The 16698-nt window shown below is 35.7% G+C and overlaps 1 pseudogene; it reads left to right on the forward strand.

Annotated features, from left to right (window-relative positions):
* The first annotated feature begins 11091 nt into the window (after positions 1 to 11091).
* Positions 11092 to 12201, forward strand: LOC107153039 (annotated as a pseudogene).
* The last annotated feature ends 4497 nt before the right edge of the window (positions 12202 to 16698 follow it).

The raw sequence follows: 16698 nt of genomic DNA on the forward strand, positions 1-16698 counted from the left end.
GGGCATAGCCCGAACAAAGGAGTGTGGAGGTCTTCTGATGAGGTTAACTTCCTGCTTGACAAAAGTGTTCATGGACACAAGCAGGAAACCAATCAAACAGACACTTCCGTACTCTTGCTCCTAAGTGGGGATCCAATAGAAAAACTAAAACAGATGCATGGACAGAGGAGGCACCAATCAATAATAGTGAGGAGTGTGTGGACAGGGGAGGAGATAAGGAAAGGAGGAGATTCCAGAGACCATAAAAAGAAAAGCCAAAACTCCCCCACATAATTTCAAACTCTAGGGCCCCTTCTCTTCAGAGAAGTCTCTCATTTTTGCAATAAACCTACTTCTTGCTTGCTACTCTGTGTCCTGTTCTTCAATTCTTTGCTGAACAGAGACAACGAACCTAGAGTGCCTAGACAGTATCAGAAAACTAGTGCAAACTTCCCTTTATTCCTAAAGATGTCCACATATGAATCCCTAGAATCTAGGAATCTGTTATTTCACATGACAAAAACACCATGTGTAGGTGTGGTTAAAATTGTAGACCCTTCTGGGTATACAGCCCAAGGAAATGAAAACAACATATCAATGATATATCTTTACTCCCATGCAGCATTATTCACAATAGCCAAGATATGGAATCAACAGAGTTCATCATTGGATGAATGGATTAAAAAACTAATTACACACACATACACACACACACAAAATGGAATATCACTGTTATTTAAAAAATGAAATCCTGACATTTGCAGTAAAATGGATGGAACAAGAAAACATTATGTTAAGTGAAATAAACCAGACACATAAAGACAAAAGGATCCCAAATATATGAATTAAGTGAAATTCCAGAGAAAGGTTATAAGAAACTGATTATTAAAATATACCGATGAACTAAAAAAGCAAATATAGGAGATGAAAGAACATTTCTATGAGGAAACAGAGATTCTGAAAAAGAAACCAATCAGAACTCCAGGAAATTAAAAAAAAATGAATCAAACTAAAAATTCACATCAAAGCATCACCATCAGATTACATTGCATAGAAAATAGAACTTCAGCCCTTGAAGACACAACATCAGGCCTTGAAGTCAGGATATATAAACTTGAAATGAAAGACCATGATCAGAATATATAAGAACTCTGAGACAGCATCAAGAGAACAAACCTGAGAGTCAATGGAATAGAAAATAACATGGAGATACAGACTAAAGGCATGAATAACATTTTCAAACAGGCAGTCACAGAAAATTTTCTCTATCAGAAATGGGATGGATATCCACATACAGAAGTAACAGATGACCCCACATAGACATTTAGAAGAGATATCTCATAATCAAAATGCCTAATACAAAAAAATAAGGAAAGAATACTAAAAGTTATTAGAGAAAAATATCAGATCACATTTAGAGGCAAATCATTAAGACTTCCTTCCAATTTCTCAACTTAGACCCTAAAATTAAGGAGACCCTGAAATGAGATATTCCCAGCCCTAAAAGAAAACATTTGCTAATCAAAATTGCTATGTTTAGTAAAGCTTTCTTTCAAAATCAATGGAAAATAAAAACTTTCCACAATAAAGATAAACTGAAAGAATTCATGATCCCTAACCAAGCACAACAAAGAATACTCAAAGATATACTGCACACAGAGGAACTCAAAAACAAATCCCAAAGCTCCCAAATAGATGAAGATCAGTAGAAGATCAAGAAACCTGAATGAAAATCAAGACAGAATTAAAAATAGCAAAAAAATAAAAATGGCAAGAACAAAACATATCCATAACATGTTTACTAAAAGCGAAGAGTCAAAACTCCCCAATAAAAAGATCAGGGGCTGGAGTTGTGGCTCAGCAGTAGAACACTCACCTAGCATGTGCAAGATGCTGGGTTCAATCCTCAGAACCACATAAAAATAAATAAAATAAAGGTATTTTGTACAACTACAACTAAAAAAAAAGACATAGATTAGCAGCTGGGCAAGATGGTGCATGCCTACACTCCCAGCGGCTCAGGAGGCTGAGACAGGAGAATGGAGAGTTCAAAGCCAGCCTCAGCAAAAGCAAGGCTCTAAGCAACTCAGAGAGACCCTGTCTCTAAATGAAATTCAAAATAGGGCTTGGGATGTGGCTCAGTTGTTGAGTACCTCCGAATACCAAAAAAAAAAAAGAAAAGAAAAAAAACCCCATAGATTAGCAGAATGGATTAAAAAACAAGATCCAACTATATGCAGTTATAAGAGACCCGTCTAAGAAGGAAAGACACCACAGACTGAAGATAAAAGAATATAAAAAATATTCTATGGAAAAGGACTCCAAAATAAGCAGGATTGGCTAGTCTGATATCTGACAAACCATGTTTCATGCAAAATCTAATCACAAAAGATGAAGGAGGCCACTATATCCTGGTAAAAGTGAACAATCCAACAAATGTGATGATAATAAATATTCATTCCCCAAATGTCAGTCACTTAATTATTTATGTTAAAAAAATCTTGATATGAAATCCCAGATAGACCCCAATACAATAGACTGGGTGATTTCAACACACTCTTATCACCAATACACAGGTTATCCAAATACAAAATCAAAAAAGATATTTCCAACTTAAATACTACTATGAATCAAATGAACCTAATAGACATCTACAGAATATTTCACCCCAAAACAGCTGAATATACCTTCTTCTCCGAAGTTCCTGGAACACTTTCCAAAATAGACCACATTCTAGGTCACAATGTAAGTCTTAGCAAATACAAAAAAAATATAAAATCCCAAGCATCATATCAGATCATAATGGAATGAAACTAGAAATCAACCACCAGAAAAAAAGAAACCACATAAACATATGTATATTTAACAACACTCTTTAAATGAAGAAAGGATCACAGAAGAAAGAGAAGAAATCTACAAATTCTTAGAAATGAGAACAGAGATGCAATGTATCAAAAATCTGTTGGATAGGGTGGGGCTGTAGCTCAGTGACAGAGCACTTGCTTAGCATGTGTGAGGCACTGGGTTTGATCCTCAGCACCACATAAAAGTGAACAAATAATATAAAGGCATTCTGTCCATCTACAACTACAAATTTTTTTTTAAAATCTGTGGGACAATATGAAAGCCATTCTAAAAGGAAAATTTACAGCATTGAGTGCCTACATTTTAAAATAATCCCAAATAAATTAGCTTCTGCTCCATCTCAAGGACTTAGAAAGGGAAGAGCAAACTAATTCCAAAACAAGTAGAAGACAGAAAACAAAATTAATGAAATAGAGAATTAGAAAAATATACAGGATGAGTGTAACAAAAAAGTGGTTCGTCAGCCTAGATGCTTATTAATTGATTAATGGATAAAGAAAATGTGGTTTATATACACAATGGGGTTTTGTTCAGCCATAAAAATGAAATTATGTCATTTACAGAAAAATGGCTGGAACTAGAGGCCATTATGTTAAGTGAAGTAAGCAAACTCAGAAGGGCAAAGGTCCTACAGCCACACCAATGTTTACAGCAGCACAATTCACAATAGCTAAACTGTGGAGCCAACCTAGATGCCCTTCAATAGATGAATGGATAAAAAATGTGGCATATATACACAATGGAATATTACTCAGCAATAAAAGAGAATAAAATCATGGCATTTGCAGGTAAATGGATGGCGTTGGAGAAGATAATGCTAAGTGAAGTTAGCTAATCCCAAAAAAACAAATGCCAAATGTTTTCTCTGAAATGAAGAGACTGACTCATAATGGAGTAGGGAGGGGGAGCATGGAAAAATAGATGAATTCTAGATAGGGAAGAGGGGTGGTGGGAGGGAAANTTTCCTAGAATCTCTCCCTGAGGGTGGGAGGGAAAGGGAGGGGGCAGGGGGTTAGCAAGGATGGTGGAATGTGATGGACATCATTATACAAAATACATGTATGAAGACACGAATTAGGTGTCAACATACTTTATATACAACCAGAGATATGAAAAACTGTGGTATATATGTGTAATAAGAATTGTAATGCAAAAAAAACATGTACATGTATAAAGACATGAATTGGAGTGAACATACTTTAAACAAAGATATGAAAAATTGTGCTCTATATGTGTAATAAGAATTGTAATACATTCTGCTATTGTGCATTTTAAAAAAATAAAATCAATTAAAAAATAAAATAAAACACAATAGTTGATAGAAAAAATAAATAAATAAAAAATAAAACACAAGAGTTGATAGGAAAAAAAAAAAAGAAGGGCAAGGGTCCTTATGTCTTTTCTCATATAAGGAAGGTAGAGAGGAAAAAGGAAAACAAAAATTGGGAGCAGATGTCATGAAAATCAAAGGGAGATCAGGAGAGGAAAGGGCCCAAAGGGATGAGGCGGGGAGGGAGGGGTACAGTGCCGAGGACTGATATCGGCCAAATTATATTGTTATATTGTGTTCATGGGTGAATATGTAACAAATCTCATCATTATGTATACAACTATGATGCACCAATTAAAAAAAATCTGAGAAAAAAAGTTGGTTCTTCAAAAAGATGAGTAAGATTGATAAACCTATAGAACAACTAACCAAAAAAGAGAAAAGGACCCGATAAACAATATTAGAAAAAAAAGGAGATATCACCACAGATACTTCTGATATCAAGAGCATAATTAGAACTATTTTGGAAATTTATACTCTAAGATTTCTAGACCCATACGACTTGCCCAAACTGAACCTTGAAAATGTAGAAAACATAAACAGACCAATATCAAGTGATGGAACTGAAACAGCAATTAAAAGCCTTCAAAGGAAATCCCAGGACCATATGCATTCTCGGATGAGTTCTTCCAGACATTTAAAGAACTAACACCACTTTCTCAACTTATTCCATGAAACTGAAAGTAAGAAATACTCTTGAATAAAACACTGACACAAAAATAAAAACAGACAAAGAAACATCAAAGAAAGAAAACTACAGACCAATATCCCTGATAAACATAGATGCAACAATCCTTAATGAAATATTAGCAAATCACATTCAAAAACACATCAAGAGGATAATCATCCCAGGGATTCATGGATCATTCAATATATACAAATCAATATATTATGCAATTGACCACTTTATATGAATTAAGAATCATATCATCATCTCAATAAATGCAGAAAAGGCCTTTGATAATATCTAACACCCATTCATGTTAGAAAAATTGGAGAAGCTAAGGATAGAAAGAACTTACCACACATAATAAAGGCTATCTATAACAAACCCAAAGTCAACATCGTCCTGAAAGCAGAAAAACTGAAAGTATTTCCTCTAAAATCAGAAAGAAGACAAGGTTGTCTACTTTTACAACTTCCATTCAATATAGACTTGAAATACTAGCCAGAACAATCAGAAAAGAGATGGAAATCAAAGGGACACAAATAGAAAAAGAAGAAGTCAAACTATCTGTTTGCTGATGATATCATCCTATATCGAGAAGACCCAAAAAATTCCACCATATTTGGAACTGATAAATCAATTCAGCAAAGTAGCAAGATACAAGATCAGTAATCATAAATCAATAGCTTTCCAATAATACAGCAGTCGAGTCTGCTAAGAAATCAGAAAAACCATTCCATTCACAATGACCTTAAAAACAATAAAATACTTGAGAATTAATTTAACCAAGGAGGTGAAAGACCTCTACAATGAAAATTACAGAAAAACCAAAGAAGTGAAGAAGGTGTTAGAAGATGAAAAGACCTCCCATGTTCTTATATAGACAAATTTAATAATGTCAAAATGACTGTACAATCAAAAGCAATATATTCAATGCAATCTCCATCAAAATAGCAATGATGTTCTTCACAGAACTACGGGAAAAAGTCCTAAAATTAATTTGGAAGAATAAGAGACCTAGAATAGCCAAAGCAATTCTGAGAAATACAGATGATTCAGGAGGCATCAAATACCTGATCTCAAATTATTCTACAGAGCTATAATAACAAAAACAGCATGGCACTTGGCATCAAAACAGACATGAAGGCCAATGCAATAGAATAGAAGACACAGACAACCCCACATACTTAAAGCCCTTTGATACTTGACAAAGTTACCCAAAATATATGTTGGAGAAAGACTTAACAAATGGTGCCAGGAATACCAGCCATATGTAGAAGAATGAAACTAGATCCTTATGTATTACCCTGCACAAAGGCCAAATCAAAGTGGATCAAAGATTTAAGAATTAGATCAGAAACCTTGCAACTGCCAGAAGAAAATCTAGGATCAGCACTTCATCATATTGTTTCCAGTACCAACTTCCTTAACAAGACCCTAAAGCTCATGAAATAAAACCAAGAATCAGTAAAGTTGTATGCCATCCTATAATCCCAGTGACTCAAGAGGGTATGGCTGGAGGATCACAAGCTCTGGGGCCAGATTTAGTAACTTTGCCAGACCCTGTTTCAAAATAAATGACTATGGATGTAACTCAGTGGTAGAGCACCCCTGGTTTTAATCCCCAGTACCACAAACAATTACACGAAGAGCTGTTCAACCTCAGTTATAATCAAAGAAACACAAAATTAATGGTAAGAAATTTAAAACCATCAAATTGGTGATATTTCAGATTATATTAAAAAGAAGTTTGGTGAAGTCGTAGAGCAACAGAAACTTTTATACTCTGCTGATAAATTGCTATGAATATTTTGTAAAACTGATTCATCATTCTGTATCATCCTTTAGTACTAACCTTATATACATGCCCTAGAGAAATTATTGAACATGTACGAGATATGTACAAGATGTGCTTCAAAGTAGTACTTGTAAAACCTGCCTGGGAACAAACCAAATACTCATTAATAGAATAACAGATTAAAATGTATTTCTACAATGGAATGCACTACTGAAAAAAAATCAATAAAATATAGCTACATAAATTAATATGAAATTATCTCAGAAATATAATGTTAAATGAACAATGGAATTCATAGTATTATTTGATCCCTAGAAAGTTAAAAACATGCAAAACCAGATTATATTTTCTATAAAGATATAGGCATGTGTGATTTTTAAAACTTAAAACTTAATATAGCCAGAAAACACCACTAAATTCATTAAGGTACTTGCCTGGGTGGAGAAGCAATAGAAGTGAAAAGAGCAGTAGGGCTTTCAAATATACTGAGCATACTCTATTACTTAAGCTAGGTGGAAGATATGAGTGCTCATCTATTATTTTTGGCAGGAGGTACTCTGGTTTGAACTCAGGGTCACTCTACCACTGAGCCACATCCCCAGCCCTATTTTGTTTTTTTTATTTAGAGACAGGGTCTCACTGAGTTGCTTAGTGCCTCACTTTTTTGTTGAGGCTGGCTTTGAACTCCCAATCCTCTTATCTCAGCCTCCTGAGCCACTGGGATTACAAGTATGTGCCACCATGCCCAGCTCATCTATTATTTTTTAGGATGTACGATATAGTTCATTATAAATATTTTATACATCACCTTAAAAAGATACATTCAAGGAATGGTTTTCAAACTATGCTCCATTAAGCTGCCTAAATGACCACTGCAGGAGAACTAAGAAGTGGGAATGTTAAGGAGTTAAGACTCTGGGCTTCCCTATTTCAATTTCTCTCAGCAAAGTTGAATCCATCCAAATTCTGAGAACCTTTAAAACCTATTTCATCTTGGGTTGGGGGTGTGGCTCAGAGGTAGACTGCTTGCCTAGCACCCACAAAGACATGGGTTCAATTCCCAGCATTGCAAAAAACTACTTCATCTCAGATGAGATTATTATGCAGAAACAAGGGTCCAGAATGAATTACAAGGTCCCTTGTATACTTAGATATTTCTATTACATTTAGTATTTTGCAGAGGGTCAAAGAACTGAAAGGCTCAAGTATCAGCAATCATTGCCTAGAGACAATAAATTCAAAAGAAAGATAAAAGAACTTTACTTAGGTTGATATAAGAAACAAACCTATAAAATCCCCAGGCATCAATATCCCTCAATTTTAAATCACAAAAAAATTTGTTTTGACAAAATCTCTTTTAAATCAAAAAAAATATTTTAATAAGATGTAAAAAAAGTAAGAAAATAGTTGTGAAAAGATATTATAGATCAGGTAAATTAAACTGGTACCTGTTTACATATAATTTTGGGGGAATTTGTCAATAATTAAATGGATTAAGAGGAGTGGCTGTTGTGTAAGTCTCTGACCTTGATTTCCTCTTCCAACCAGCTATAAGTTTCATAATGATTTTGAACACCAATCGGGGGGGTGTCTCTCATTCTTCTTTTTCCTCTACCTCAGATGTTTACTGTTATTCACTATAATAAAGCATCATATGTGGCTATAAATTTTTCTTTTATGTCAGCAAATGTGAAAACTTTCAACTTCCCATTATTACAGAGTCTTTCCAAATCCCAAGCATTAGTCATGGGGTACTAATGCAAAAAATATTATAATCTAACTATATGCTTCAGCAATTCCAGTGTCTAAATGGGTAATGCCAAAAAAAATGTTTTTATGGCTCTTTCCTCCTTAGCATTTTCAACCTGGTGCAATATCCCTGCTGATTTTGTCTGTTTGGCAAAGGTCAGCTTTGAGTGTGCCTTGGTGTTTCAGTAGAGATGGATAATGTACTTAATGAGAGCAATTTCCTGCTCTGACCTACCCTTTAATTATTTTTTAATCATACATTTGGTATATTTGGCATGGTATTTCATCACTTCTTCTGCAACGTTTCTTTGTGAATAAGAATAAAAGCACTTATTCTGGACAGAATTAAATGAAGTCATCATGGATAGGCTACATATCACTTTACAGTTGACAGTTCCCTTTAGGTGAATACAAATGAAATTTCTGTAACTCCAGGCTTATAAACAAATGATAACTTCTAATATGCTTTCCATTTATCTTTGAGTGATCAACACTATTATTTGACCTTTAACTGTTTATTTTACTTAGGTCTCTCCTCCAAGTTGTTAATGCTCTAGAAATCAAATGTACCAAAAAATAAATAAATAAATAAATAAAACAAATTTTTAGATTCAGGAAGACATCTGTAAAGCAACTAATTGCCTCCCCAATTTATTGAGGTTTTTAACTTTGAATTTTCATTCACAACTAAACGCTCTTAAAATACTATTATAAAAGAATTCTGTATAAAAATGATTTCCTTAACCTGATTTCAACATTATACAATGTATGTATTTATTCTAATATTGCATGGTACAAATAAATGTGAAATTTTTATATTTTTATATATCAGCTTTAAAATTAACTTAAGGGGGCTGGGGTTGTGGAAGAGCACTTGCCTAGCTAGCATGCATGAGGCACTGGGTTCGATCCTCAGCACCACATAAAAATAAAATAAAGGTATTGTGTCCACCTACAACTAAAAAAAATGTTAAAAAAATTAAATTAAGAATAGGATTTCCAACTCTTAGAGGATGACTCAATAAAAGGTATTACCATGTGCAGAGCATCACAAGTTGATGTATCAACAAGAAGGGACAATACAGCAGTGTGCTTTAGGGTTTGGCACACATCTGGTATATTTTTCTGGGATTCCATTATTATTCAAATGCTTCAGAGGAGGAGAGAGATACAGGCATTTTAACTAAGTAATTAAAAGCAATGCTTGTTTGTTTTCTTTGTAGTACTGGGGATTGAACCCAGGGGCAATCTACCACTGAGCCACTGAGCCAGTCCTTTTTATATTAAGAGTCTCAGCACTGGGGCTATAGCTCAGTAGCTCAGTGGTAGTGTACTTGCCTGGCATGTGTGAGGAACTGAGTTCGATTCTCAGCACCATCTATAAACAAATAAAATAAAGGTCTACCAACAGCTAAAAAAAAAAATCCTTAAAAGGAAAAAAAAAAAAAAAAAGACAGTCTCCCATGGTTGATGAGACTAGCCTCAAACTGGTGATCCTCCTGATTTAGCCTCCAGAGTACCTTCTAGGTGTACCCCACCATGCCCAGCTTAAAAGCAATGTTTTCATTAAAACATATATTCTGAAACAAAGCTCTACTCATATAATGTTAAATCATAAGAATTCAAAGAAATCTCTTAGTTTAGATGATAAGTAGAACATTCCCCTTTCTCCCTCACATTTACATACTTAACTTTTCTCATCCATTAGGGGTACTCCTGCAAGGAAAAAAAAAGTTAGAAACCAGATTTACAGCATCTCTAGAAAAAAGCTATCCAGTTTCTACTTGAAATTTTCAGATTATGGGTGGGTGTTCACCTCAAAAAAGGACAATCCAGGGCTGGAGTTGTGGCTCAGTGGTAGAGCACTTGCCCAGCATGTGTGAGGCCCTGGGTTCGATTCTCAGCACCCATATAAATAAATGAATAAAATAAAGGTCCATCAATATCCAAAAAGACATTTAAAAAAAAAGATTCTAATCTATAACCACAGCAACTTGGGAGGCTGAGGCAGAAGAATCCCAAGTTTAAGAGCAGACCCATCAACTTAGCAAGGCCCTGTCTCAAACAAAAAATAAATTACAAGGACTGGGAATGTGGCTCAATGGTGAAGTTCAATGGTGAGTTCAATCTCAAGCATTTTTTTTAAAGGAGAGGAAAAAGAAAGCACCATTCCATCATTTCAAAAGTCTACTAGCAACTTGGAAAGGTTGTGTGGCCAAGTAGGGAGTGGGGAGAAGGGTGGAAGTGGATAGATATGATCAATGCCTGCTATAGATATGTTTGGAAATATTACGTAGAATCCCATTAATATGTATAATTAACATATATTAATAAAAATGATATTTTTTTAAAGCTTATAAGGGCAAGGAGGCTACCTTACTGTCCAGATCTCATTCCTTTGGGTACAACCGCTTCTATGCTCCACCTCTCCCACTTAGGGTCAATTTCTTATTGCACAGTTAAAGCCTACTTTTTCTTGAAGCAAGAGGAGAGAGGCCTTAGCAACCTCAACACTCAAGGTCCTTACCTACTAGCTCTCCCTGTGACTGGCTCCCTCATTGGTATAGGGATAGGTAAAAGGTCAAACGTCAAAGTTTGTGGCCTAGTTAAGAAGTAGGGCGCATGTGTGATTGCAGGGCTTGTGGTGCAACTCACTTCCGTACCCGCTCACTTCCGTTCCCATTGTGCAGTGCGAGTAGAATCATGGAGCATGCCACTGGAATTAACCGCAATGAAGAGCAACGGTATGACTGTGCAGGTGGTGAAACATTTATAAATCAGCAAAGATACAATGAGGAAATTTTTTGGGACTTTAAGATAAACATATTAGGTAAAAAGGATGATACACCAGTTCATTTTTGTAACAAGTGTGAATTACCAATTAAAATCTATGGGCGGATGATTCCATGTAAGCATGCTTTTTGCTATGCTTGTGCCGTTTTACATGGAAATGAGGGAAATAGAGTGTGTCTGGACTGTGGTCATCCAGTGAGGCAAGTTGAGAAACGTGTGCAAGGTTCTGTCTTCGTGTGCAGCAGTGTTCAAGAGTGCAAGAGAACTTACTTGTCTCAGAGAGATTTGCAGGCTCATATCAACTTCCGCCATATGGGAGCTAGTTCCTAATCGGAAAAAGTTCCTCCACACACGAATTGAAATCCTTAGTTATGTTATCATGCAGCCAAATAAACATCGTTGGAACCATATTTCACCAAACCAATAAATTATGATACTAGTACTTCCTTTGCAACATATGCCATATGGGCTATATCATTAACCATGTGAGAATATTTATGCTCCTTCAGCAAAACCTCTTCATGGCTTCACCTCCACCTCCTTCGTTGAGTCAGAGAACTTTAATATTTCAACAAGGTATGACAATTTAATATTTGCTCCTAATCAAGACAACTCAAATTTAGGTGCTTGAGTACCCCACCTCCTTCCTTCCTCTACACTAGCTCATCATAATCCTGAATGTCTGGGTAAGCCAGCGGTATTGAACTCTCAACATATTGTACCTCCACAGCAATTCTGCATAGACTGCCTTCTCTTCCATCATTACCCCACGTAATGCCCCATCTTTCCTAGAATGCTAATACTTTTCACTTGCTCCATAGCTTCCCAGATTGCCAACTTACACAAAATATCTTCTTCCAGGACCTGCTTCAGCTCAACATGGTGGTCCATCTGTGAGTACACGTTTCTCACCATTGTAATCCTAACTCTTTACCCCAGTTCACTGAAGACCAAGAACTGAACCCTCCATTTATACAACCAGGAAAAATAAATAGTGGTATATGACCTGCACCCATTTAGACTTCTTCCTTCCTGACTGCAGAGTCTACCTTCAAAGAACTCAATTCTTGGATAACATTGTTAACATCAGACATGATATAGATCATATTGCCAATGATAAAATAGTATTCTGAACAGAAGATATGACAAGATGGTAAAAGTAAGTACTCTAATTAAGCTTTAGACTATTTTGGGAAAAGTAAAGCATATCTTACAGATGTGGCTATGAAACACCTAGTGTTGATTTTTGTTTATTTTGTTTTAGGGGGATGGTACTAGGGATCAAACCTATGGCCCTGCCTTACTAATACTAGGCAAGCACCCCTACCACTGAGCTATTATTACCAGCCCTTTAAAATGGTATTAAATGTTAAAGTAAGGAATGATCTCAAGTAATTTACTGTAGAACAGATTAAGTGGCTTGGTTGAGCCAACCTATTTTAGTAGTTTTGTTCCTCGTGTGGTAAATTGATCCAGAAGTGACCATTTGCAATATTATTTCCAGGAAAAAAAAATGCACATTCTGTTTTCAAAAGTATTGTTTTTGTTAAATCTCACGTTTACTTGTCCTCATAGTATATTTTATTTAACTGAGTAAAAGATTTTAATACGGTGTTAAAAAAAAAAAGCAGTCTTTGTACTCCAAACTGTATCAACGTAACTGATAATTTCCTTAGTTCTAGCCCTAAATTGTTCCTTTCTTTTACTCTAGTTGAGACTTTTTTTTTGATGGTGCTAGAGATTGAACCCATTGCCTCCATTGCCTTGTGCATGTGAGGCAAACACTCTACCAACTGAGCCATATATCCCCAGCCCCTAGTTGAAGCTTTTTGACCCAAACCATCGAAAGGCTGGGCCCTGTTGTGAATTCTAGAATCTATACAATCAGAAGTGTTTAAGCAACCCTAGATCTAGTATTAGATCTCTCTTACTACTACTCCAACTCTGACTTTGTACCCAGGGTATAGTGACAGGGCTTTGCTAGCATCCTGGCAGTCAGTTTAGATCTCATACTTAAGGTCCACTTAATGAGGCCTTTTGTTCTTTCTGTGCACAAATCCCAATCTAGATAATTTATTAGGTCACAGTAACCTTGACTTGTCCTTACCACTTTAAGGATAAATAAAGCCTGATTTTTTCTTTTCTTTTTTTCTTTTTTTCTTTTTTTTTGGTACCCAGGGGCACTTTAACATTGAGTTACATCCATAGTCCTCATTTATTTTCTTTGGAGACATAGTCTTGCTAAATTGCTTAGGGCCTCTCTATGTTGCTGAGGCTGGCCTTGAACTTCCAATCCTTCTACTTCAGCCTCGAATGTCACTGGGATTACAAGCGTGTGAATCAAAAATATTTTTAAATTTTCCTAGTGTAAAAAAGTAAAAGACTGAGGCAGGAGGATCATGAGTTCAAAGCCAGCCTCAACAACTTAGCGAGGTACTTAGCAACTCAGCAAGGAACTCAGCAACTCAGCAAGACCCTGTCTCTAAATAAAATATTTTTTTAAAGGTCTGGGGATGTGGCTCAGTGGTTAAGCACCCCTGGGTTCAATCCAGAGCACCAAAAAAAAAAAAAAGTAAAGAGGACTTTAATCCATTTCCTTTTAACATTTCATTTTAAACACCTGATTATAAATGCTATCTCTGCCTACTTGAAATATATGTGAATTTTTTTCAAAGCTAAATAAGCCTCTTGCAGCCAGTTTTGCATCCTAGGAGTGTTATTTTTAAAGGCTAAGGAGCCATCTCTTTGAAAAGTGACCACCAAGAAGAGTGCACCCTGTCTCCTTATCTGTGAGAATCAGGCTCCAAAATATAATTTCCTGCTTGTCAAAAAGATATGACAAAAACTGTTTTACATTGGATATGACCATATAAGTAATGGATTAATATATAGAAAAAATCATGAAAGTGTGAGGGTTTTTTTTTTTTATGTTTGGCTTTGATCTTGGACTCCCCAGGCCCCCAGAACTGTGTGCAATTATAAATTTCCCAGTCTATGGAATTTTCCATGTTTATGAAGCAACCCAAAGAGACTTAAGACACCAACTATCCAAACTCAATTTAGGGAAAAAGTGATAGGATAAGAAAGAAAGACTATTTCTCAAGTCTTAGTAGCAGTTACCAGTTTTGGAGCAGTCTACAGAAAGCCAGATAAGAAATGAAATACTTTGCCAGGCACAGTGGGGCACACCTGTAATCCTAGCATCCCTAGAATCCCAAGTTCAAGGTCAGCCTGAGCAACTTAGCAAGACCCTGTTTCAAAATAAAATAAAAAAGATGAGCTGGGAATGTAGCTCAGTGGTAAAGTGCCCTGGGTTAAATCCCCAGTACAAAAAAGAATAAAGAAAGAAAGGATAATTTAAAACTGCTCAGTTGAATCTGTTTAGTAAAGGGCATAATACTACTCTAGTCAAAGGAACAAAGGAAGAAGGGAAAACTCATATGTTGTTATTGCAAAAAGCCAATGCACTGCAATAACAATTGTGGTTGAGATGCTAAAGGATACAAAAACTTAAAGAAAAAGGGAATCAAGAAAGCCCAGAATCTATCTGGAGTAAACCTCAGGGGCAGAATACGTTCTTAGCATGTGTGAAGCCCTGGGTTTGATACCCACCACTACCACCCCACCAAAAAAAAAAAAAAAAAAAAAAAAGCCCAGAAGGACAAAACTCTCAGCTGGGGAATAATTGGAAAATAGTTCAAATTTGACGAATTGGAAAAATCTTGAATGTGGGAACTAGGGAAACATATTTCAATAACTTTTACCCAGGCCAATCCACCTTTCCCTTTTCTGAACAATATGGATGCTGCTTATTTTGCGATTGGAAACTTCTTACTTTGTACATTTGGTAAATATGTTGATATGATTGTTGGTACTTCACATCAGTCTTCTATTTGTTTCATTTCCACCATAATTCCCATACAGATTGGTCCACTGAGTGAGGAAAAGGCTTTTTTTACTTTTTCATGATCCTTCTGTAAACCAACTGGGAAGAATCCTGCTAAACAAATTAAAGGCTGCCATATACTATATTCCAAAATCAAGTGCTTGCTATGCTTGCTGGGAAAAGGGCATCTGATTTGTTCCCTTTGTGCCAGAGCAAAAACAAATTGATGCATTATGTTGGGCTCTAGGGAATAATGATACTGGTTTAAGATAGGAAACCACTAAAAATAGCTTTTCCAAAGGATAAGCCATATTAGTGTGTAAAACAATAATCTTTGGTTAAAGCTCAATTAGAAACAATAAAACATTATAAAAAGGTTAAGGGGTGGGGAAAGGAGGAATAATTTTAAGAGTGTACTCACCCTTTAATACTCCCATACTTCTAGTAAGGAGGGAAGATAAATTTGATAAACTATGGCCGACCACTATCAAGATTTGTATAGTATATTAAAGTGGTAAGTAGATTTTTTTGTTCTCTTAATGCATGTAGTTCCTAACCCTATAATTTTCTGACTTAAATGTAACACTGTCCTCTGCAAAATTTGTCTCCGTAGTTGATCTGTTTTCCTTTTCTTTCTTTTTCTGTAGTGGATAAGTTTGAATTCTCATTTGTCTTTAGTTACGTAGGAATTATAATTGTTATAAAATCCAAGGATTCCCAAAAGGTTTGGAGAATCTCCTAAGATTTTCTCAAGTCATTTACAGAAAAACTCAGAAATTTGTTCCACTGTGAGTATCTCTATTCATTACATAGTTAACTTGTTGGTAGTCTTAGAAACTACAGGACAAGCTAAAACTGATATTTTGGCTTCACAGGAACATAAAACCTTACTAGACAAATTTCAACCTCAGCAAAGTGAAGGAAAATATTTCAGGCATCCATTATCAGCTAAAGGCTGAAAAGTGTTATATTCTAGAAAGCAGTCAATTATGCAGATGAAAGGCCTACTAAACAGACCAATTAGATACCTCTGGTGATTCATTTGCATGATAATCTTCCAGATTCCCTAGTTTAGACCTAGAATCTCAAGAAGTATTTGAACAATGGAAATTAGCTATTGTCTCTCCTCCAGTTTGGGGGATTCCAAATTCTAGAAAACCTTTCCATTTATGTTTTCTGGAAAATAAAGATACTTCCACTGGAACATTAACTCTGAAATTGGGATTAGACTATAGACCAATCTGGATGTCATGATACTGGGAATGCTTGGATGTCTGAGCCCCAGTAGCAGCCACCCTATTTATTGAAAAGACTTAAGCTATTACATTTTGTCACATACAATAGTTATAATGGCATAAAACCCAGCATTTGCTAGTGTACCATCACAGTTGCTATGAACTAGTATTTTATCCAATCCTAATATTGGGCTTAGGAGACGGAATTTTCTAAACCCTGCTGTTCTTTTGCCAAGGTGTGTGTGTGTGTGTGTGTGTGAGAGAGAGAGCGAGAGAGAGAGAGAGAGAGAGATCTTTCCATGTAGAAATAATCTATCTGCAGATATATCTACCTATAGATGAGTATATGTATACAAATGATGTTTGATGTCTTTCATATAATAGGGCAAATTTGGG

Source organism: Marmota marmota, unplaced genomic scaffold (genome assembly GCF_001458135.2).
Source record: "Marmota marmota marmota unplaced genomic scaffold, marMar, whole genome shotgun sequence".
NCBI classification, from domain to species: domain Eukaryota; kingdom Metazoa; phylum Chordata; class Mammalia; order Rodentia; family Sciuridae; genus Marmota; species Marmota marmota.